We start from the raw sequence: 25,922 nt of genomic DNA, 5'->3' as shown, positions 1-25,922 counted from the left end.
CCACAACGAAGAGTAGCCCCCACTCACTGCAACTAGAGAAAGCCTGCGTGCAGCATCAGAGACCCAACTCAGCCATAACTAACTAACTAACTAAATAAATAAATTAAAAAAACCCAAAAAACTGGTAGGCAGGGAGAATAATTAGGAGGATGTTACAACAAATTAGTTAAAAGGGGTTAAGGTGGCCTGGACTGTGATAGTGGGATGAGGATTGAAGAAATAGTTGGATTTGAGGAGATATATAGGAGGTAGAATGAAAGGACTCAGTGATGGAGAGCTTGTGGAAGATGAAAGAGAAAGAGTTAAGGGTAATGATTAGGTTTATGGCTTGGGCAACTGAGGGAATGAATGGGTGGTTTACTGAAATAGGAAGCACAAGTGGAGATTTAGGCTTTGGAGAAAGATGATGAATTTACTTGTGATAGAGTGCCTAGATGGATAAAGAGGGTATAGTCAGAGAGTGGGATGTATAACTTACTCTCAGAAGTGAAACAGTTCCTGTTAATGACAAGGCCTAAGGAGTTGCCCATGGAATGGGTGTTTGAAGAGGACTGGAAGTGAAGGTATGTAGTGGTCCGGGAACAGAGAGGATTTATCTATTAAAAAAAGCCTAAGGGTATGCCTGCCCTAAGGCAGAGCACCCTGTTTTAGATTATCTCAAGGTTTTCAGCATTTTATCTTGGAAACTAGAAGTGAGAAATTTCAGATACTGTGGTCTCAATAAGATTGTCTTAAGTTAAACAAAAAAGCAAACAAAAAAGCAAACAAAAAAAAAAAGAAAACCCCGCAACAATAAACATTTTTTTCTAAACAAAGCAGGAGACTGTTTAATTGCTCCAGACTCATCTTGTATTTTACCTTTCCCAATCCTGGAATCATCCTCTTTTCTGAAGAGCCCTGGCTCCTTTCGTTGGAGGATGGCATTTAGAAACCAAGATCTGGGTGCTAGGTGTGCTCATTGCTCCTGGGGTGTCATTGTTTCTAGGCCTTTTCAGCAGAGATAAGAAATATGTGTGTATATGATTATACATATACAGTCACTTCTACTATAACGTGGCATGTGTGTTCCTGAAAATCACTGTGTGATGCAAAGTTGTATAATAAAGACCACGGGGTTCGTGGCATCAATGGAGCTAGGAAAACAATACTCAGAAACTTTGTCAGTGACACATTAAAGAGAAAAGATAGGAACCTAATAAACCTATTTAAAACAGCAGTCATGCTGTTAAACATGTTAAATGGTTAAGTATTACATAAAGAGTAAATATGGCTCTTTGCTATGAAAAAGACATGAAGTTTGCTTATGTAGGTGAGTTTTGGAAAGGTTGTGGCTTGTGAGTTATTTTGAAGTGGTGGATTGAGAGTTATCTGAAATCAAATGAAACACCACCAGATGTGGATGGATGTGGCTCATAACACATGCTGTTATGTTATATGACTGTGGTAGATCATTTTCATTTGAGTCAGTTCTCCCTTGGGTGCCTTGCAATTTAGTCTTCATTTCTGGAATAATTTTTTTTTCTATTTCTTTTTTGAATTCAGTCAGCTTTTTAAGTTTCTCATTTTTGTTTTTAGTTTTTCAGTTTCTGTCTGATTCAAAGTGGTTTTCATATCCTCAAATGCTTGTTTGAATATGTTTAATCCAATTATTAATATATTAGGAATAATATATTAAACAGAATATATTTAATTCTATTTGGAATACTGACTGACAGAGTTTTTGCTGCTTTGAGGTTGTTTTTGGTAGGAGGTTTTCCTCACATGATATGTCAAAATCTGTTTCCTGATTTTCTGGATTTCACTTTTCTTTTGTTCATTTTTGTGATATTGGGGGGTTTTAGAGTATTCCTAGTTTAATGGTGCCCTTTTCTGTCAGTATAAAATAGTCCTGTTACTTCAGTAGTTCTTATTTGTTTGTTTTAATGGTTGGAGAGAAGGGTTGTGAGACTTCCAATTTTATGATTCTTTTTGGTCTTGCAGGACCTTAAATTTTCCCCTTTTTCTTTTTCCCTTTACCATCCAATTGCCAAAGGACACTCTTTCCTTCCTTTTGCCTGTCTTCTCCCAGAGGCCATGTGTTTCAAGGTTGTGCCCCCTTACATGGCGGCTAGCGCTTTAAATGGCACCTGTTCTTTAAATCACCAGAAGTTTGAACTTCCTTCCCTGTACTCTGTATTCTGATCTGCCCATTTTCCCAGTATTTTCCCAGATTTAGGGTGGGTTTAATATTTTTGGTGGTCCTTGCAAATGACCCTTAGGCCTGTTTGCTGGCACCAAGTCTTGTGGTGAGTGGGGGTGGAGTGACAGCTTGGGAGATCAATCAAGTACTGGGACTTGGTGAGTTTTCTGCTTCCATTCATAGAGAGCATTTTTTTTTTTTGTCTTTAGGCTATGCTGAAAGCTTGGTTTTGTGTAGGATTTCCTTTTCCACCTTGTTTTTTCATATGGTTTAGGGGAATATTTTTAGTTAGTTAGATAATGCTACCACCATTGTCCTCACTGAAGTGTCTACTTTTGGGGGAGGGGGAGCAGGAATCTATTGACTTATGCTATCAGTGCTACAAAGGTTTTAGTAAGAAAAGACATAGGTAGTCAACTTACACTGGTGAGCTAGAGATGTTAGAAAGTACCCTGTAGGAGATATAAACCAATTTAAATACTCTTGCTTCATTCTACTAGCATGTAAATGCAGGTTCTAGGTTATTGCAAGAGGCTTAAGTGATTTTTTCTGTAAAGTAAGGTTATTAATTCAAATATTTATTTCTGTAATGTATTTTGGAAATGCTTTGGTTTTATTTATAACATGAATGAGTTACAGGTCTATATTCAACCTAGCACTTCTTTGGTACTTCTTTATTCTAATGACAATCTAATATGTATAGTTTTCAGAAAAGGTAACTTCTTTTTTGGAATTTAAATCATTTTTAATAAAATTTTTTATACTTAGAGGTGGAGATGTAAATAATATATAAGAAATCTAATGGTATATAAGGAATAATAAAACATTCACTTGTGGATCTGCTGCCTCACTGAAAAAGTAAAACTACCAGTATTCTTGAAGTCCCCTGTGTGAACATTCACAGTCTTATTTCTATCTCTAACCCCAGGATTAAGAGTTGTTAAGAATTTGTGGTTATTATTCTCTTGGCCTATATTCTTAAGCAGGATACTATTAGTACATGTAGCTAAAGTCCATTTATTTTCCATGCCCTCACATGCCATTGTATGACTACTTCACAGTTTATTTATCCATTCTATTTGTTTCCTTGCTGGTTCTGTTAGTAGGATAGTAGATTTTTTTCTTTTTTTTTTTTAGAAAGGTAACTTCTAAACTTGGAAATTGATCTGATAGATGTGAACTTCTTTGAAAGTTAAACTACTTGTATCTCTTCTCGTTCTTTTTCTACTCTTTCGGCTTTCTCAGTTTTATTTTATGATTGAACTGTTGTCCTTTGATTACAATAAATTGTAGGTGTCGTGTTATTTCTTGGCTGTACACTTTTATTGTGTTTAATAAGATGGCACTGTATCTGTTGATTGTAGTTGAAGCTAACTGGTTCTCTGTCTTATATGCTTTATATCTATGTCTTTTTAACATGAGAAATTTAACAAAGTTGGAGTTATGTGTGGAAGTTCTTTATGCTTGGTTTCTAGAATTTAGTTGCTTAAAATATTTATTACCTTTAAGCATTTCTTTCCCTAGAATTAACAAGTTTTTTTGTCAGTGTTTTACGTTGTTGGGGTAGAAATTGACTTGTTCCATTAGTCATACATTTCTTTTTAAAAATATAAACCGAAATTAAAAGGCCTATTGACTTTAAACATCAGAAATCTTTCATAATATAAATTAAAATCTTTGCTATTAATGATGTGTTTTTGGAATTCTCCACGTGGCTTTTTAATGGTGTTTAAAGGCAGTCAGTACCTATGCCCAGCTGTCTGTCTTTGGAACCTCATATATGAGCTTTCATTTCTTTTTTCGTAGCTTCCCCAAGTCTTAAGTAATGACTTGACAGGCTCTCTATACAATTTCTTTTTACTGCCCTACCCCTTTTCTTTCAGCTGGCAAATATGGTAGCCCCAAAGCAATGTCCATTGCTCTGCTCCCTTACTCCTTCCTTTAGACTCTATTCCTTTTCTATTTTCACTACTTTAACTATTGTTTCTGTATTGTTGTTGCAGAAATATAAACACATTTAAGATATAGCTGTTTGCTTCTAGTAGATAATGGTGTAGAAAGGGTAAAACCCCATTAATTACTATACTACATTAATTACCAAGTGATGTGTAAATCTTAGACACAAGGCATGGATTAGGGAGTTCAGGGAAGGTAGAGTTCAGAAGTGACCAGGGAATGCTTCATGGAAGAATTGATATTTGAGCTGGATGTCAGGTTTTATTGTCAGAGGTATAGAAAAGATATTTCACATAGAGAAATCATTTTGAGCAAAAGAACTAAAACAGAAAAGTGAGAGGTATGTATTGGACACAGTTTGGCTAGGTTGGAGGGTGTTTCAGAAGTAGAAGATGGTAAAGTGGGAAAGAGAGCTTGAGACCAGATTGTAGAGCACGTTGGATGTTGAGCAGTTTGGACTTTGTTCTTCAGCTAAGGAAGAGCTGTTGAAAAGTCTTTTAAGCTTGGAAGTGACCAGGGCTGTCTTTAATATGCCCATATAACAAGATAACAAAGATGACATTATGTCCTTCCTTATTAATAAAGCTTGGTTCTGTAAAGAATAATGCTCAACAACACTTGTTTAAAAGGACAGTGCTAGCCTCATTCTTAATTTGATTGTTTGAAGGAAATTGGTGGGAATATATGCCTTTCAAGTAGAAGACATGAATAAAGATAGATGATTCTCTTCTCATTCTCCTCTGTATCTCACTTCTTGATCTCCTTTCCCAGGTCAGGCCAAATGCTGTGCTTTCCATAAAGAACTGATTCCTTCCATTTAGAAGAGTTTTCTTTTGAAATCCTCATAGTACTTCTTATCTGTCTTACTGTACTTACCATGTTTGACCTTATAATAAAGGGAGTAGGTGTATACATAGTGCATTGAAGGTTTTTATGCTTGTGTTTTAGTTGTTCTTGCATTCTTTTCATGTAGATTCTCAGTAAACATATAGTAATCTATTAAGTTTCTGTCTTTCACATGACCCTAGATTTTACATGAGGATTTGTGCTGAACTAAGGTTTTGGACTGAATTTAAAGTCTTTAACACTGCTGGTCTAGATCAGTAGTTCTCAACATGTTTTCTGCTGTGAGATACAGTAGATGAAATTTTGACACATGGACTCCCATGCATCTACTTAGCAGGGAAGTAAAATGTTACAGTGATTTATAATTGCCACAACTATCCTAGGATTTGTTGTCAGTGTAACAAGTAGTAGATGATGTATATAGTTCTTAGGGCAGTAGCTTTAACTCTTCCCAATTCTCTTCCACTTAAGAAGGCATACCAGAATGCAAGGAAAGGTAGTACTATGAGGATAATCTGAAGCCCCCTCTCTCTATTTTATGGTTCAAAGCAGCACTTTAGAAGTATCAAATTATTTGCAATAAAAATCCCAAGTTATAGTATCCATCTTTCAGTATAACTTTAGGGTTTGGATTTCTTCTTTTCCATTAGTGCAGATATTTTTGTTGTTAGTATTTGTTTGTGTGAAATGGGTAGAATCCTATTTTGATGCGGATTAGACTGGTAGTCTGGGTATTACTCCTGGATTCCATTTCATTTCTGTTAAGTTTTAGAGTTTGTGTTTCTAAAAAGACCTCTGAGGCCTCTTCCAGTTCAAGACTTTAGGAAGTTGCAGAATATCGCAAATATGGTGTTCAAACTTTTTCTAGAATCTGGCCAACATCCTTATTAATACGAACATCTGTTTGACACACTTTGCCAGCTTACCAGACTTTAACCAAAGTGATGTATATTTGGCCATTTTTTATGTTAAGTGCCTAGTGTCACATTTTAAAGTGTGCTCGTTTTTGAACTTTGTTTTTTTGTGGACAAAATATACTTTTTGTTATTGGGGTGTAGGTGGTTGAGGACTGTAAAAATGATAGATTCCAGTAACTATATGCCTGACAAGGAATACTAGGAGTGTTAGCCCTTAGTTTGGGTTGAGGCGCGTAGAACAAATGGAACTTCAGCATTTAAGAAGTTACATCCTCTACTTGATGAATGATAGCATTATCAGAACATGTAATAAATATTAAATATCAATGTGTATGCTTCCAGTATGGTTGCTGATTATAGATTGGGGGGTGATAAATTATTTGGGAAAATAAAATAGGAACTAGTAATTTACCTAAAATGCCTTATTATTTGTGGCATAACCACCGGTATACGTATCGTTATGGGGAAGATGTTAGATACCATAATGAAGTAGGATGATAGAAAAGAAAATATGAAGGCACTCTAAGTTATTTTATTATAAGAGTAGAAGCTAAAAATAAACACATATACCCACATAGAAGCTTGTATACCAGTGCTTAGAGCACCATTACTAATAATAGGCAAAAAGTGGAAAGAAATGTCCATCAGCTGATGGATGAATGAATAAATAAAATGTGGGGGCTTCCCTGGTGGTGCAGTGGTTGGGAGTCCGCCTGCCGATGCAGGGGACATGGGTTCGTGACCCGGTCCGGGAAGATCCCACATGCCGCAGAGCGGCTGGGCCCGTGAGCCATGGCCGCTGAGCCTGCGCGTCCGGAGCCTGTGCTCCGCAACGGGAGAGGCCACAACAGTGAGAGGCCTGCGTACCGCAAAAATAAATAAGTAAATAAAATGTGGTATTTCCATAGAGTAGAATATTATTTGGCAATAAAAAGGGATGAAGTATGAATGCATGCTACAACATGGATGGGTCTCGAAAACATTGTTAAGTGAAATAAGGTAGTCATGGAAGATTATATGGTTCAATTTATATGAAATGTCCAGAATAGGCAATTCTATAGAGACAAAAAGATGCCTCACTGCTTAGGGCTGGGGTGTGGGGTGGGAATAGGGAATGGGGAGTGACTGCTAATGGGCACAGGTTTCTTTTAAGGGTGATGAAAATGTTCTGGGATTAGTGGTGATGGTTGCACATTCCTGTGAATATAAAAAAATTCAGGTGTATACTTTAAATGGGTGAATTGTATGGCATGTGAATTATATCTCAGTAAAGCTGTTTGCTTTTTTATTTTTTAAAAAAGAACTGAGGCTGTGTGAGGAGATGTTTTGGACCTAATGGGTACTTTGGGAGATATAGATGGAGGTGGAAGGGCATGGGGGAAAATAGGCATTTCTGGCATTAGTATACCATCACATTGTAACACCAATGCTACCCTCTCTGTTTGCTGGCTAAGAATGTAATAGGTTGTGTTTTAGTGGGCATTGTAAAAGAACGCAGCTTTTTAACCTTACCTAACGCTGAGACTGGAATTGTGCATTATTCCGCTTGACAGGATTAGTCTTGCCTTTCTCTTATTTGTGTATTTTTTGTCATATTAAATTCAAATGTTTTCCTGTTTTCAAGGTAGTGCATAATTATGTTCTGCCCATCTATCCATACTACACCCTGCTTTGCTCTTTTTGTTCACACCTACTCACATTTGTGTCATCTTTTTACCTCCTGTAATTGGAACAGTCCCTAGTTTCATGTGTGCTTGAAATCACTTTCTTTGTTAAATGCTTGCTTCTGTGAAATTAACTGACTTGAAGATACTGTTTCTTGTGGCTTAGTCTTTTTATATGTTTATAAATCTATTCTTTTAAGGCCTTATTAGTATCGTTTTTAATTCTAGAGTCATATTAAATGATTCCCAATATATTCCCAAACTTCTCATTTGGCTTTTGCTGTATGTAGTATTTGCCTTTCTGATTTCTTCAACAATGATGACTCTTTAATAGGAACGTTGCTAACCAATTGACTTCCAGTGGCAGTCTCCATTTGTTCCATTTGCCCCCTTTTCTGGGTTATTTCTTTATGAAGCTAGCACTTATTGAGCTCATACTGGCACTATGCGAAGTAATAGCGTAGCATATATGCTTATTTAATAACAACTATTTAATTAATTTAACAACTAAATTTATGAAGTATACAAACTATTACTACACTGTTTTACAGATGAGGAAACTAAAACTCAGAAGATAATGATTGTTCTTGATCTTAACTGTGTAAAGTCAGAAAAATCTTTTAACTACGTATGTATAGCTTCTCTGTGTTGAGTATCTGCTTTCGTAATGTGTATGTATTTGTACGTATTTGGTGGTTGCTCAAAGTTTTGCAAATTTATTCCTAAATGGAATCATACAGTATGTGTGACTCTTTAATGTCTGGATTTTTTCCCTCACCAAAATGTTTTTGCAGTTCATCCATGTTTGTGTCTATCAGTATTTTGATCCAGTTTACTGTTGCCTAGTGTTCCTTTATATGTTTATACTACAGTTTCTCCATTCCCCTTTCATGGACATTTTGGTTGCTTCCAATTTGGAAATAAAATTTTCTCCCCCTCATTCTTTGTGCTATTTTTGTCATCCATTTTATGCTGCATGTTTTTACTTTTATACATTATTACTACGTTTGCTTTAAAAACCATTATCTCTTTAAAAAGTAAAAGTAAGAAAATAAAAGGTAAACTCTCATACTTACCATTTCTATTGGTCTTCCTTTGTGTAGAAATAGGTTTCTATCTTTTGTTTCTCAGAGCAGTTTTAGGTTTACAGAAAAACTGAACAGGAAGTACAGAGTTCCTATATACTCTCTCTCTCTCTCTCTCTCTCTCTCGCTCTCTCGCTCTCTCGCTCTCTCGCTCTCTCGCTCTCTCGCTCTCGTCTCTCCCCCTTCCCTATTATTAACATGTTGCATTGGTGTGGTACATTTGTTAGAGTTGATATTGATGCATTATTATTAACTAAGTCCATGGTTTACATTAGGGTTCATTCTGTTGACAGATTCTCAGCTTTTGTTTGTCTGAAAATGTTTTTATTTCTCCATCTATGGAGGATATTTTTGCTTTATGTAGATTTCAGTTTACAGGTTTTTTTTTTTCTTCTTAGCACTTTAAAGGCGTTATTCCTTTGCTTAAACTTGTTCACATTACTTTCTGCAAGGAGTCTGTGGTAATTCTTTGTTCCTCTATATGTAATGTGTCTTCCCCTCATTTTGGTTGCTTTTAAGATTTTCTTTATATTACTGGATTTCAGCAGTTTGATTGTTAATTATGTGCCTTGGTACAGTTTTTGTGTGCTTAACCTGTTTTTTGTTCATTGAGTTTCTTGAATATATGGGTTCAGTTTTCCTCAGATTTGGAAATTCTTTGGCCTTTGTTTCTTCAGATATTTTTTCTATCTCTCCTTCTGGGATTACAATTACACCATTTTTAGACTGCCCTTGATATTCTCACAGGTCCTTGATGCTCTGTTCTTTGTTTCTTTTTTTGCTTTCTGTTTTCACATCTTCAATTTAGGGATCTTTTTTTCCTACACTGTAGAATCTGTTGCCAAGTCTATCTAGTTGTTTTTTATTTGAGATACTATATTTTTCATCTTTAGAAATTCGTTTGATTCTTCTCAAAATAATTGTCTTTTTTTCTGTTTTTCATTAAATCCTTTAATATATTTATAAAATTTTAAAGCTTATGTCTTTAAAGATATCATCATCTTGTTTCTGGATCTGTTTCTTTTGTCAGATTTTTTTCCCCTGGTATAGGTTACACATTTTTCCAGTTTCTTATGTTGAGTAAGTTTTGATTGACTCTTGGATGTTCATCATGCTGTTGTCTGGATTTTGTTGGTTTCTTCTCAACAGGCTTAAATTTTGTTTTGGCAGTGTATTCCATTTCTTATGAAAAAGTAGTAGTAGTTTAGCACTACTACTAAGGAGGTGATTCTGCATCAGCGTCTACTCGTTGCGCCAGGTTTCAATGAGATTTTTCTTTCCTCTAGTTGGAATTTGAACATCTCCAAATCTTATGTAACTTCTGGTAACTTTTGAGCCTACTGCTTCCTAGTCATTATTCTTTGCCTGGCCTTGTAGAGTTTCACTTTACTAATGCTGCAGCTTCATTTTCAGCAAAAAACTGTGTTGTCAAGTATGATAGCAATTAGCTATATGTGGCTTTTGAGAGCTTGAATTGTGGCTAGTTCAAATTTAAATATTCTCTAAGTATAAAACATACTGAATTTCAGGAACTTATGGAAAAACGATGTAAAATATCTGTTTTTTAAATCAATTGTATTCTGAAATGGTAACATTTTGAGCATTCTAGTTAAAGGAATTATGTTAAAATTAGTTTCACCTGCTTCATTTTACTTTTTTTTAAAATTTACTTATTTTTTATTTTTGGCTGTGTTGGGTCTTCATTGCTGTGCATGGGCTTTCTCTCGTTGAGGCAGGTGGGGTCTACTCTTTGTTACAGTGCACGGGCTTCTCATTGTTGTGGCTTCTCTTGTTGCAGAGCGCAGGCTCTAGAGCGCAGGCTCAGTAGTTGTGGCGCACGAGCTTAGTTGCTCCGAGGCATGTGGGATTTTCCTGGACCAGGGATCGAACCCGTGTCCCCTGCATTGGCAGGTGGATTCTTAACCACTATGCCACCAAGGAAAACCCATTTTACTTTTAAAATGTGATTATTAGAAAATTTTAAATTACATTTTGGGCTCACGTTATGTATGTTTTGGACAGAGCTGCTGTAGAATCCTCTGTGCAGATTTCAGGTGCAGTTTGTCTTCTTGAACTGTATTCTATTACTTTCCCACACAGTTTCCGGCTTCCTTAGCCTCCCTAAATTTCAGTTTCTGCCTCTTTTACTCGCTTAGTCCACTATATTCTGCTTGGCTTCTCATTTCTGCACTGTTCTCCTGACTCTTCATTGTAGGGTTGCGGTCCCCAACCTTTCTGGCACCAGAGACCGGTTTTGTGGAAGACAATTTTTTGATGGGATGGGGGGGATGGTTCAGGTGGTAATGCAAGCGATGGGGAGTGGCAGATGAAGCTTCGCTCACTCCCTCGCCCGCCGCTCACCTGCTGTGCGGCCTGGTTCCTAACAGGCTGCAGGCCAGTTGGGGTCCGTGGCCCCCGGGGTTGGGGACCCCTGTTGTAGGGGACACTTTCCGTTTTCTCAGGTGTTGCAGTGCTGAGCTCCTTGTTGTCCAGTGTTTTAAAATTATAGTTTTATATATATATATGATCAGTTTTCTTGTTGAGTTCACTGGGAGAGCATGACTGGTACTAGTTACCACATCATGGGTAGTAGCAAAAATCTTTTTAAGGCACGAGTAAGTTGATGACCACATATGAGAACATGAATTAAAAACACCATTTTTAAACCTCAGTTTTGATTACAAAATGAAATTCATCTTTGAGCAAATAAATACTTTGTATTGTGTTTATAGACTGTACTTTATGTTTTTGGGGTTTTTTTTGCCTGCTTCATTTTTATCTTAATCTGGATTGATTTTTAAAGCTGTTTGTTTTCATATAGAAACCTATTTTCTTTGACATTACGTTATACTCAAGGCAGAAACTTTGATACTTTCCAAACATAAAGCAGTAATTTTCTTCATAATTGTATCGATAATTTTAATCAGGATTTGAGGAGACACTTTTTAGGCCCTCAAGGTTTGAAACTAGGAATGTCAGTATCATGTCAGCAGCACTTTGGTTTCACTTTGCTTTCTAGTTTATTGGCATTCACTGATTAGGCACTTAAATAACCAGCAAATATGGCAAGAGATAGGAGTTAGGGAGCAAATTACTTATTTTAGGCCATTCAGGTCTTCATTTGTCAGCAGTTGTGCTGGGTTTCATCTGTTTGCTTTGTAGAGCGTATTTGGGACATTTGAAGAAAGGAGTTTTGAACCTTGGTCATTTCATTTAACCCTTTTTTGTTAATATGGAAAACTGAAAGATGACAGTAACTTGTGCCACAGTATAAAATATGATATTCAACATTTGTCACTGAAATGGTAATGCCTTCAAAGGTCTCATTTGTTTCAGAGGACCTTTTTTAAAAGTTTTCTTTTCTTTTTTTTTAAATGACCTCTCCATGTGCTTTTTGTGATAGTGTTTGTGTACTTTTTAGTTCTGGTAGTTGTCATATAGGAGCTTAAAATGTATTTTTAAAGTTATAGAGAATTATCACTGTTTATAATTTTTGTTCACAGCAGGCACCGACTTGTTATTCGTCAGGATGTCTTCATATATAGATATTGATGTGCATTGTATATCTGAAGCCGCTCAAGTGTATCAGTCCTCTGAGACTGATAATGCTTTGCTCTCTTTTGAGTCTGTTGCTATAGTATGCATTCGTTTATTTCACTTATTAAATTTATTCAACAAAAGCATTAACTGAACTGTGGTTAAAAGCATGCCTGGGTTCTAATCCTGGCTTTACCACTTTACTGGTTTAGCTGTGTGACCTTGGCTAGCTGCTTCTTAGTCTTTCAGTTTCCTCTTGAGGATAATAGTGAGGTTATTGTTGGCTTTACATCACTTAATATGTGTAAAGCAATTAGGCTACTGATTAGCATATGATAAATACTTAAATGTTATTGCTCCTGTTGCAGTTATTATTACTATTATTGTTATGTTAGGCCTTTCTTGGACACCTTTTCTCAAATTTTAATCCCCTCCCTATGACAGTACTTCCTTCTCTGCTTTATTTTTTTTTCATTAAGGACTTTCCACTAGCCTGCTGTATACACTATATATCCCTTATTCACTGTGTGCTGTAGGTCTCCCCCACTAGAATGTAAACTCCATAAAGTCAGGAATAGATATAGGGATTTATTCCTAGCACCTAGAGAAGTGTCGGGAGTATATTGGATGCCCAGTAAATGTTGTCTGAATGGATAATGTTGAATTGTGTGCCAGGTATTGACTAGATATTGGGGATATAGAAATGAAAAAAGTGCAAAAAGGTTTCTTCTCTTAAAAAGCATGTAGTATAATAGAAGAGACTCATACCTACAAAACTAACTATAGTTATTTTGCCCCATGTAAGTGATGGTGATGGTGGTGGTAAAGGATATCTGAGGATGGCCTCATAGAAGGTGTCAGTTGAACTGGACATTTGATCCAGATAAGGAAGATTGTTTCCAGGCAGAGGTAAAATCTTGAACAAAATTACAGAGTTTGACAGTTTGGGCAATGGCTTGAAACTAGGAATGTCAGTATCATGTCAGGTTAACAACAGTTAGGTTAACAACAGTGTAGGTTAATTAGAAGTAGAGGGAGCTAGGAAATTGGTTGGGACCAGGTTTGGGAAAGATAGCTGTTAGAGGTACAGGTTGTCTAGCTCTTACCTGGACAGAGTAATGGGATTTTTGATGTTCAATATGTGAAATTTAATGATAACTGGCTGTAGCACTAACATTTTAGTTTTGGTTTTATTTTTTGAAGGTGAGAGTGTATTTCTTTATAGATTGTTATAAATGAACTATAAAAACTTGGTTTTTAGAATATTGCTTTTTAGAAACTATTTGAGAGCTGTGTACAAAACAAATTTGTCAATAACGGTTAATTTATAGAATTGAGGAATTAATATTTTTTGAATTAAGAATGTGTACCACGTGTGTAATTATCAAATTTTTATTTAATTTGTTATTTCCCATGGGTCAAATTGCCAAACTTTAATTCCTACTGTGGCACTGACACAAAGCTGGTGTCAAAATATATTTAAAAATAATTAGTTTTGTTTAGAATGAGAACACATGAAAAATAGGTTCATTTTGAATTATTGGATTTTAGAAATTGGTAATGTATTGGTATTTGAGGAGATTGTTCTGTATTTCGGTACAATTAGACTAAAAGCTGAAATTGGCTTTTTAAAGCAAGCTCCTTTTAACCTTGGCAAAAAAAAAAAGGCTTATTTATGTGTGTGTGTGTATGTGTTTTAAAGTTCAACTTTGAATGCTTAATTTGTTAATATAAAAAGAATATTTGGCAGACTATGGCTCCCCCCCTCCTGCTTCTAGAGGGGTTGTACATTTCAAATAGAAACAAAATTGTAGTATCACAATAATTAGTATTGCTGAACAAGATTCAAAAGACTGGTGTTTGTGTGGAGAAATTACCGTTTTCATTTGATGAAGCAGATTTACTTGGGGATTGTCATAATTACCCAATCATGCAATTCTAAATTATTAGATTAGCATCATAAATTGATCCTGGCCAATCAGGGTGAGGAGAGGCTTTTACCATCTTTCTCTTTCTACCTAAGTGTCTTGCTACTATTTCCAAGCAAAAGTGTAGCAGGACTGGATTATTCTTTATGCACTACTGCATTGGTTAGCATTTATTAGTGTTCCTTTATTAATGTGAATTATTGACATTAATCTGTTTTATATTTGTTTTTGGCATTTTTATGTTGATTTTCATTTCATTGTTCCCTTTAAAAGAGTGGAAGCTATAAGTATACACATAGCATTTGAATATATACACATTTTATGGCAACGCAAGTCACTGACCCATTGACAGTTTTTTTTTCTAAATGAGAACGTAATACAATGAACATTTTCAGAATGTAACTATTTTATCAAAACGTAAATTCAGTAGGCTGTGTATACCAGTTAAATATAAAGTATATCATGTGATATAGAGGATAGGAAAGTGGGACCTAGGACACCAATTTGTGAATCTTGGCGTGGATAGAATATTACTGAACATTTAAGTAATACTTCCTGAAAAAAATGGATTAGTGACATTAGCAATGCCCAATTGGCTAACATTGTGTTTTTATTATACAAATTTTAAAAAATTTATTTTTCTATTATTCAGTAAGTATTAGTGGAACTATCTGTGGATTGTTGAAATTTGTAGTAATGAAATTATATTTAATTTTGTTTTAGAGTTAAGAATAATTACTAACCCATCTAATATTTTTTTCTTTATTAAGGAATTGGATTTTGTGAAAAAGTAACAAAGAAGAATTCTCTGCAAGGATCACATCTAAGTGCACTTTCTGCTGATACATCATTTCTAGTAAGACATCCTTTTTTCTATGTTATGAAGTAAATAAAATGGGAATTTTTTTTTTAATAAGACTGTCTTGTGACCTTGAATAGCAGTCACTTTGGAGTTTATTTTGGGGATTAAGGTAGATTAATTAAGGAAATTCATAAAATCCTGTTGAATATACATATATATGTATGTGTATATACACACACACACACAAAATATACATAATGTGGTATAGTGACAGTTTCTCATATAGTGGCACCGCTGAGATAATCCCATACTTTTACATCTTTTCCACTTCCATTTTCCATGTCCATTACATGTATTTGAAAATAAGGAAAAAAAATCTAAAGTCCATATTTACTGTGACAGTAAGTTGGAGGAAGAGAGGGTTTGAGGACATGAGTTACGTATTATGAGGAGAGATTTTCAAATGAAAGACAAAGTGGACAAATCTAGCCATATTTCTTGAAAGGTGGAAGGGTTGAAGGAAAAAATTAAGCAAATTTAAGAAATGTTTTTAAAATGTAGACTTTTTTTGTGACTTTGAATTTTTTGCCTTAAGTCGTAGGTCCACATTTGCAAAGCTCTGGAGTAGGCAGTTTTGATTTAAAAACTTACATTGGCCTAGGTTAATGGTTCCAGTATGCTAGTAAGATGTGTAGTTCTCCTCAAAAAGCTTTCATAAGTGAAACTTCACTTGAATTCTACCTTCTATTCAAAATGGAAAAGAATTAATACTACGATATTTTAAAATGTAATTTCAGAAAATGTTAGGGGATAGTTTTTGGTGTGTTATATATAATATGTGAACATTCTGAATGTTAGATACAGTTGATCAAGCCTGATGGTTATGTCAGTAAAAACCTGGGAAAGCTACTTGCAATATTTGCTCTTGTTTTAAGGGTACTTTGCTGTTTAATGTTTAAATTTTTTCTTGAATAGTTAAACAGTAGAAAGAATTTTTATGAGCTTACAAAATGAGTTTTTGTTAAAATACTTTATTCCAATGTCAGTTTCTTATGCCCATATATTTTTCTTCTTAAACCTTGACTGCAGAACAGCCCATTTTATGATATCCTTCAGTTTGGGGAACTAGGGGAAAAGGTATTGTTTTTCCAATTGAAAAGTATCCTTCAGTCGAAAAATTGTATATGTACAGGAAGGATGGGAATAATGAAGTTTAGTTCACATTTTAAAATATAAACCTTGGTTAGTCTTCTGTATATCTTTTAATGTTTTTTTTTCTTTTCTTATCTTTTTTACATTTCATATATATATATATATATATATATATATATATATATATATATATAGTTCAGTAACTGCTCAACACTGAGTGATTTGAATTAAAGCACTATAGGAATTTAGACATTCTCATTCCAGAGAATTTCACCTATAATTTCCCTATAATTCTGTACCTTCTCTGAACCTCCGTGATGGCTCTGAGCATAACTTCAGTTGTTATATTTGGGTTATGTTTAAGCTTTAGGGTATCCTCTATGATACTTTTTTCACTAAGTTCTGAAGATATAAACAGTGTCTTATTCTTTATGGCAGGTTTTGCATGGTTCTGAGGGCTGTGATTGAGTTAAGAGCTACTTGTTTTGGAGTTACTCTGAGTTCTTAGATGGGAAACACTCTTTCCTTTTGAGTAGTTTCAAATACTGACTGAAGAACTTCAGATTTGTTTCCCTATAATTCTGCCCTAATTCTGAGTAGAAATTGGAGGAGTTGGCACAGACATTGGGCAAAATTTTTTCTGCCTTTTTTCTTTTCCTTCATGTCTTAGAACTGCTTTGGGCTCTTATATTTTAAGCGTTTGGTCCCCTTTGAGTTAATTTTTATATATGGTATTAGGTAAGGGATGAGATTTATTTCTTTGCATATGAAAATCAAATTGTTCAAGAAGCATTTTTGAAAAGGTTATATTTTCCCCTACTGAATTACTACCTTGGCACCTTTGCTGCAGATCAGTTTACATTATATAGGGGTCTATTTCAGGATTCTGTTATGTTCTATTGATTTATGTATCTATCCTTATGACAATACTGTACTGTCTTGATTACCATAGCTTTATATTAAAATCAGGTAGTGGGGCTTCCCTGGTGGCGCAGTGGTTGAGAGTCCAACTGCCGATGCAGGGGACATGGGTTCGTGCCCCGGTCCAGGAAGATCCCACATGCCACAGAGCGACTGGGCCCGTGAGCCATGGCTGCTGAGCCTGTGCGTCCGGAGCCTGTGCTCCGCAACAGGAGAGGCCACAACAGTGAGAGGCCCGAGTACCGCAAAAAAAAAAAAAAAAAAAAATCAGGTGGTGTAAATCCTCCAAGTTTGCTCTTCTGTTTCAAAGCTGTTTTTCTATTCTAAGTCCTTTCCATTTCTGTGTATTTTAGAATTAGCTTGTCATTTTCTACAGAAAAGCCTTAGTGGGATTTTGATTATGAATGCTTTTATCATAGAGGCTAATAAGGAGATAGTTAATCTCTTAAGGAAGTTGAGTCTTCTGTTGTGTGAATTTGGTATATTTCTCCATTTAAGCTGTCTTTAGTTTCTCGGCAGTATTTTATAGTTTTCAGTGTAAAGGTATTACACGTATTTTGTTGAATTGATCTCTGTTTTCTATTTTTATGTTGTTGTAAATGGCGTCTTAAAATCAGTTCCCGATTGTTTGTTGTTAGTGTATAGAAATATAGATTTTTACATAAACCTTTGTAATTTATGATTCTGCTAAACTCACTAGTTCTGGTGGCAGTTTTGTGTATTCCTTCAAATGTTCTGCGTAGACCATCATCTTGTCTGTGAGTAAAGACTATTTTACCTCTACCTTTTCAATTTTTGTACCTTTTATTTCTTTTGCTTGCTTTATTGCACTGCCTAGTAGTCCCGGTGCAATGTTGAATAGAAGTGGTGGGCTCACATTGTTGCCTTACTCTTATTTATTTATTTATCTATTTATTTATGGCTGTGTTGGGTCTTCGTTGCTGTGTTGAGTCTTCGTTGCTGCACATGGGCTTTGTTGTGGTGCACAGGCTTCTCATTGCGGTGGCTTCTCTTTGTTGCAGAGCATGGGCTCTAGGCATGCGGGCTTCAGTAGTTGTGGCTCATGGGCTCTAGAGTGCAGGCTCAGTAGTTGTGGTGCACAGGCTTAGTTGCTCCGTGGCATGTGGGATCTTCCCAGAGCAGGGCTTGAACCCGTGTCCCCTGCATTGGCAGGTGGATTCTTAACCACTGCGCCACCAGGGAAATCTCTGTTGCCTTACTGTTGATCTTAGGTCAAAACCATCCAGGCTTTTACCATTAAGTATGATTACCATCATACTTAATGTAGGCTGTAGGTTTTTTATAGATGTCCTTTATCAGATTGAAGAAATTCCCTTATATTCGTCGTTAGCTGAGAGTATTTTTTTTCTTATTATCAGTGAGTATTTTTATCAAATGAATTTTTATCAGATGCTTTTTCTGCATCTTGAGATGATCACATGGTTTTTTTCCTTTTGTCTGTTAATGTAGTTGATTGATTTTTGAATATTGAATGAATAAATCATACATTTCTGAGATAATCCCCACTTGGTCATGATGTGTTAATACTTTTTATATATTGCTGGGTTAAATTTTTTATATTAAGAAGCCATTTATTTTGGTGAGCTATCCCAAGAATTATCTCACTTTCAATCTTTTTAGGTCAGTGATACAAAAGCATAAAATTCCGATGTTGAAGCCTTGAAGAAAGTTGTTACAGATACAGATAATAGACAAAAATTGCAAATATGTAAATGTTTTCTGATATCTTGAAATAAAGGTAATTTTGAGTTAAGTTGTTGTGTAAGTTCAGATTTGTCTTAATGAGAGATTTTTTTCATCTGTGTTCATAGTAGACATTGGTATGTAGTTTTTTAATAATGTCTTTGGTTTTTGTATCAGGATAACAGGGTGAGTTGGAGAAATTTCCTCTTCTGGAAAAGTTTTCATACAGTTGGTGTTATTTCTTCTTTAAGTGTTTGGTAGAATTCACCAATGAAGACCACTGGCCTTGGAGTTTCTTTGTGGGAAGGTTTTAAACTATGAACTCAATTTATTGGATTGATATTGGGCTATGCAGATCTGTAATAATTCTTTTTGAATAAGCTTTAGTTTTTTGTGTCTTCTAAGGAATTTGTCTATTTCATGTAAGTTGTCTAATGTATTGGCATGAAGTTTTATGTTATATTTCTTTATTGTTTTAATGTTTGAAGGATCTGTAGTGATACCTTCTCTTTCATTCTAGTATTTGAGACCTTCCTACTTTTTCTAAAGGAGCATTTAATATTTAAAACGTTTCTCTGCATTCTGCAAAGTTTCTTTTTTTTTTTTTTAACATCTTTATTGGAGTATAATTGCTTTACAATGGTATGTTAGTTTCAGCTTCACAACAAAATGAATCAGTTATATATATACATATGTTCCCATATCTCTTCCCGCTTGCGTCTCCCTCCCTCCCACCCTCCCTATCTCACCCCTCCAGGCGGTCACAAAGCACCGAGCTGATCTCCCTGTGCTATGCGGCTGCTTCCCACTAGCTATCTACCTTACGCTTGGTAGTGTATATATGTCCATGCCTCTTTATCGCTTTGTCACTGTTTACCCTTCCCCCTCCCCATAGCCTCAAGTCCATTCTCTAGTAAGTCTGTGTCTTTATTCCTGTTTCATCCCTAGGTTTTTCATGACATTTTTTTTTCTTAGATTCCATATATATGTGTTAGCATACGGTATTTGTCTCTCTCTTTCTGACTTACTTCACTCTGTATGACAGACTCTAGGTCTATCCACCTCATTACAAATAGCTCAATTTCGTCTCTCTTTATGGCTGAGTAATAGTCCATTGTATATATGTGCCACATCTTCTTTATCCATTCATCCGATGATGGACACTTAGGTTGTTTCCATCTCTGGGCTATTGTAAATAGAGCTGCAATGAACATTTTGGTACATGACTCTTTTTGAATTATGGTTTTCTCAGGGTATATGCCCAGTAGTGGGATTGCTGGGTCATATGGTAGTTCTATTTGTAGCTTTTTAAGGAACCTCCATACTGTTCTCCACAGTGGCTGTATCAATTTACATTCCCACCAACAGTGTAAGAGGGTTCCCTTTTCTCCACACCCTCTCCAGCATTTATTGTTTCTAGATTTTTTGATGATGGCCATTCTGACTGGTGTGAGATGATATCTCATTGTAGTTTTGATTTGCATTTCTCTCATGATTAGTGATGTTGAGCATTCTTTCATGTGTTTGTTGGCACTCTGTATATCTTCTTTGGAGAAATGTCTATGTAGGTCTTCTGCCCATTTTTGGATTGGGTTGTTTGTTTTTTTGTTATTAAGCTGCATGAGCTGCTTATAAATTTTGGAGATCAATCCTTTGTCAGTTGCTTCATTTGCAAATATTTTCTCCCATTCTGAGGGTTGTCTTTTGGTCTTCTTTATGGTTTCCTTTGCTGCGCAAAAGCTTTTAAGTTTCATTAGGTCCCATTTGTTTACTCTTGTTTTTATTTCCATTTCTCTAGGAGGTGGGTCAAAAAGGACCTTGCTGTGATTTATGTCATAGAGTGTTCTGCCTATGTTTTCCTCTAAGAGTTTGATAGTTTCTGGCCTTACATTTAGGTCTTTAATCCATTTTGAGCTTATTTTTGTGTATGGTGTTAGGGAGTGATCTAATTTCATACTTTTAAATGTAGCTGTCCAGTTTTCCCAGCACCACTTATTGAATAGGCTGTCCTTTCTCCACTGTACATTTCTGCCTCCTTTGTCAAAGATAAGGTGACCATATGTGCGTGGGTTTATCTCTGGGCTTTCTATCCTGTTCCATTGATCTATCTTTCTGTTTTTGTGCCAGTACCATACCGTCTTGATAACTGTAGCTTTGTAGTATAGTCTGAAGTCTGGGAGCCTGATTCCTCCAGTTCCTTCTTTCGTTCTCAAGATTGCTTTGGCTATTCGGGGTCTTTTGTGTTTCCATACAAATTGCAAAATTTTTTGTTCTAGTTCTGTGAAAAATGCCAGTGGTAGTTTGATAGGGATTGCATTGAATCTATAGATTGCTTTCGGTAGTAGAGTCATTTTCACAATGTTGATTCTTCCAATCCAAGAACGTGGTATATCTCTCCATCTATTTGTATCATCTTTAATTTCTTTCATCAGTGTCTTATAATTTTCTGCATACAGGTATTTTGTCTCCTTAGGTAGGTTTATTCCTAGATATTTTATTCTTTTTGTTGCAATGGTAAATGGGAGTGTTTTCTTGATTTCACTTTCAGATTTTTCATCATTAGTATATAGGAATGCCAGAGATTTCTGTGCATTAATTTTGTATCCTGCCACTTTACCAGATTCATTGATTAGCTCTAGTAGTTTTCTGGTAGCATCTTTAGGGTTCTCTATGTATAGGATCATGTCATCTGCAAACAGTGACAGCTTTACTTCTTCTTTTCCGATTTGGATTCCTTTTATTTCCTTCTCTTCTCTGATTGCTGTGGCTAAAACTTCCAAAACTATGTTGAATAAGAGTGGTGAGCGTGGGCAACCTTGTCTTGTTCCTGATCTTAGTGGAAATGCTTTCAGTTTTTCACCATTGAGGATGATGTTTGCTGTGGGCTTGTCATATATGGCCTTTATTATGTTGAGGAAAGTTCCCTCTATGCCTACTTTCTGCAGGGTTTTTATCATAAATGGGTGTTGAATTTTGTCAAAAGCTTTCTCTGCCTCTATTGAGATGATCATATGGTTTTTCTCCTTCAGTTTGTTAATATGGTTTATCACATTGATAGATTTGCGTATATTGAAGAATCCTTGCATTCCTGGAATAAACCCCACTTGATCATGGTGTATGATCCTTTTAATGTGCTGTTGGATTCTGTTTGCTAGTATTTTGTTGAGGATTTTTGCATCTATGTTCATCAGTGATATTGGCCTGTAGTTTTCTTTCTTTGTGACATCCTTGTCTGGTTTTGGTATCAAGGTGATGGTGGCCTCGTAGAAGGAGTTTGGGAGTGTTCCTCCCTCTGCTATATTTTGGAAGAGTTTGAGAAGGATAGGTGTTAGCTCTTCTCTAAATGTTTGATAGAATTCGCCTGTGAAGCCATCTGGTCCTGGGCTTTTGTTTGTTGGAAGATTTTTAATCACAGTTTCAATTTCAGTGCTTGTGATTGGTCTGTTCATATTTTCTATTTCTTCCTGATTCAGTCTTGGCAGGTTGTGCATTTCTAAGAATTTGTCCATTTCTTCCAGATTGTCCATTTTATTGGCATAGAGTTGCTTGTAGTAATCTCTCATGATCTCTTTTATTTCTGCAGTGTCAGTTGTTACCTCTCCTTTTTCATTTCTAATTCTATTGATTTGAGTCTTCTCCCTTTTTTTCTTGATGAGTCTGGCTAGTGGTTTATCTATTTTGTTTATCTTCTCAAAGAACCAGCTTTTAGTTTTATTGATCTTTGCTATTGTTTCCTTCATTTCTTTTTCATTTATTTCTGATCTGATTTTTATGATTTCTTTCCTTCTTCTAGCTTTGGGGTTTTTTTGTTCTTCTTTCTCTAATTGCTTGAGGTGCAAGGTTAGGTTGTTTATTCGAGATGTTTCCTGCTTCTTAAGGTGGGCTTGTATTGCTATAAACTTCCCCCTTAGAACTGCTTTTGCTGCATCCCACAGGTTTTGGGTCGTTGTGTCTCCATTGTCATTTTTCTCTAGGTATTTTTTGATTTCCTCTTTGATTTCTTCAGTGATCACTTCATTATTAAGTAGTGTATTGTTTAGCCTCCATGTGTTTGTATTTTTTACAGATCTTTTACTGTAATTGATATCTAGTCTCATGGCGTTGTGGTCAGAAAAGATACTTGATACAATTTCAATTTTCTTAAATTTACCAAGGCTTGATTTGTGACCCAAGATATGATCTATCCTGGAGAATGTTCCATGAGCACTTGAGAAAAATGTGTATTCTGTTGTTTTTGGATGGAATGTCCTATAAATATCAATTAACTCCATCTCATTTAATGTATCATTTAAAGCTTGTGTTTCCTTATTTATTTTCATTTTGGATGATCTGTCCATTGGTGAAAGTGGGGTGTTAAAGTCCCCTACTATGAATGTGTTACTGTCGATTTCCCCTTTTATGGTTGTCAGTATTTGCCTTATGTATTGAGGTGCACCTATGTTGGGTGCATAAATATTTATGTGTGTTTGTTTACATGGAGTTAATTTTTAAGCTCCTTTGTGATTTTTTTTGGACCTATATAATTTCCAAATATTTCCTAAACTTTCCAGATATTTTTCTCTAATAGGTTTTTAATTTAATTCTTTTGTGGTCCACAAACATATTTTGCTTTGTGGGTTTATTATAGAGTGCAGAATGTTGTCTGTATAAATGAATGTTTTGTGTGCACTTAAGAAGAATTGTATGCTGTTGAGTGGAGCTTTCTAAAAATATTAGGTCAAATTGATTGATAGTGTTCGTCAAGATTTATCCCTTCTGATTTTCTATTTGTTTACAGTAATTGCTGAGAGAAAAGTCAACTTTAATTGTGGATTTGTCTGTTTCTCCTTTCACTTACTGGTTCATATATTTTGAAGCTCTTTTAATAGGTGCATACATATCTTTTTTTAAAAATGTATTCTTGATGAATTGGGTCTTCTATCTTGTCCCTCTCTATCTCTGGTAATATGTTGCGAAGTCATTTCTGAAATAGCTTGTATAGTTTCTGACAGAAAGTCTGCTGTTATTTTTACTTTGTTGCCTCATATGTAAATTTTCTATTTTGTTTGACTGCTCTTCAGTCTTACAACTTTTTTAGTGACTATGATGTCACTTGATTATAAATGTGCCTTCATATGGTTTTCTCTGTGAAAATCCTGTTTAGTTTTTTTGAGTTTTTTTTTTTAAACCAAATTTAGAAACATATTGACCACTATTTTTTCAGATATCCCACTTATCCCAGGTGATATTTTGGAGGGGAGGGAATTTCAGTTATACTTTTGAGATTGTCTGTCTCAGCACTTAACTCCCCCTTTTTTTTCATTCTTTTTTTCCTCTGTTTTATTTGGATGGTTAATGTCATGTCTCAAGGTTCACTGGTTGTTTTTTCAATATATAATCTGTTCTTAATATCATCCAGTATGTTTTTTGTTTCTAATAATTATTTTTTATCTCTGGAAGTTTTATTTTTCATTTTTCTCCTCATCATATTCTTATTTTTCTTTACCTTTTCTAACATATAAAACTTATAATCATTGTTTTAATGTCTTCATCTGTTAATTCCATTAACTTTATCATTCCTGGTTCTCTATATTGATTGCCTATTATTATTATGGGCCACATTTCCTGCTTTTCATTGTTTGAATGCTGGACATTGTTGGGTATAGCGATTTTTTTGCACTTTTTATACAGTGTTGAACTTTGTTTTTGTACACGTTTAAGTTACTTGGTATCAGCTGAATCCTTTTGAGGCTTTTTTTTTTTAAAAGCTTTGTCAGCATTGGTCCAGAGTAGCTTTTATTGTGGGGTTAATTTGGTCATCCATTAAGGTTATGTTTTTCTGAGGGTTATAATCCATTTTGAGCATTATTCTCAATTCATTGTAATCCCAATGGATATTATAAAAAAATTTTATTAGTTTGTTTCTGTTTTGTGTTCTAAAGGAAATTTTGTGGTCTTCCCAAGAATAGCTTAGTCACGAAAAAGAAGATCAAATCAGAAGACTTTCTCTACTCAAAGCCTATAAATCTACAATAATTACTTTCATGAAATAATGTCACAAGGATAAACAAAAGAAATAAAGAGTCTGAAAGAGGGTCAGTTTGTACATGTGCACTTACTTTATGACAAAACTGGCACTTCAGAGTGGTAGGAAAAGAATTATTCAATAAATGATATTGGAACAATTGGTGATAAAGCAAAAATATGACTCATACTCTATACCATATGCAAAAACCAATTAAAGATTGATTTGTACATCTCAGCGTGAAAGGCAGAACTATAAAACTTTAGAAGCTAAATGTAAGGAGAACATGTTCATGATCTCTGGACAGGAAAATATTCTTAAAAAGAAATAAAATGTGCTGATATAAATAACACAGTTTATAAGTTTGATTACCTTAAAATTAAGAAACTTTGTCCTTGCAAAGTCACCATTAGAATAGAGAGGGAAAGCAGGGTGGAAGATGATATTTGCAACACATGTAACAGACAAAATGTAAATATCAGAATATTCAAAGCACTTCTGCACATCAGTGTGACAAAGACAAAAAATCCAATAGAAAAAGGGGTAAGAGACATAAAAAGGCACCTTCTGGTTTTTTTTGGCTGCATGACACAGCATGTGAAACTTCCCCGATGAGGGATTGAACTCACATCCGCTGCAGTGGAAATGCGGAGTCTTAACCAGTGGACCACCAGGGAAGTCCCTTAAAGGCACTTTCTAAAAGAAATACAAGTATTCAAGAAATATGTGAAAAAGGTGCTTAACTTCGTTAGTAATCTGGGAAATACAAATTAAAACTGCAAAGAGGCTCCATAAAACACTAGAGTGTCTGAATTTAAAAAGTAGATTGACAGTACAAGTTTTGGAGAGGATGTTAAGTTATAGCAACTCAGTAAACACTGCTGGTAGGAATATATGTTACTACAACCGCTTTAGGAAACAGTTTGTTACTTGCTTACCCTGTGACCCAATAATTTCCTTCCATGAGTATACCCCTGAGAGTAGTGAATGAACATGTGTACCAAGAGATATGTTGATAATATTGGTGGCAGCAGTGTTTTAGTAGCTTCAGACTCAATTCAATATTCATCAACAGTTGATTGAATAAAATTGTGATATGTTTATATATATATATAACATATATATGTTTATATATATATTTATATCTGTTTATTTTATAGCAATAAAAATGGATGAACTACAGCTACATACTACACAGGTAACACAAATATGTTTCTCAATAGAAGC

At 35.1% G+C, this 25,922-nt stretch overlaps 1 protein-coding gene across 11 annotated transcripts in view; it reads left to right on the top strand.

The window, feature by feature from the left end:
• The window catches only part of MEF2A (myocyte enhancer factor 2A), a 178,455-nt gene that overhangs the window by 10,852 nt on the left and 141,681 nt on the right, over positions 1-25,922 (top strand). For 10 of the 11 annotated variants that reach the window (XM_073801344.1, XM_073801345.1, XM_019945742.3 and 7 more), the window contains one exon: positions 14,883-14,968. The gene's annotated coding sequence lies outside the window, so the exon portion shown is untranslated. Of the gene's footprint in view, positions 1-14,882; positions 14,969-25,855; positions 25,894-25,922 lie in introns of all 11 variants that reach the window. The other variant, XM_073801341.1, reaches the window with a different exon arrangement.

This window comes from Tursiops truncatus, chromosome 2, assembly GCF_011762595.2.
Source record: "Tursiops truncatus isolate mTurTru1 chromosome 2, mTurTru1.mat.Y, whole genome shotgun sequence".
Taxonomy (NCBI): domain Eukaryota; kingdom Metazoa; phylum Chordata; class Mammalia; order Artiodactyla; family Delphinidae; genus Tursiops; species Tursiops truncatus.
The sequence above is the reverse complement of the archived record's forward strand: the minus strand, read 5'-3'. Positions and strand labels throughout refer to the sequence as shown.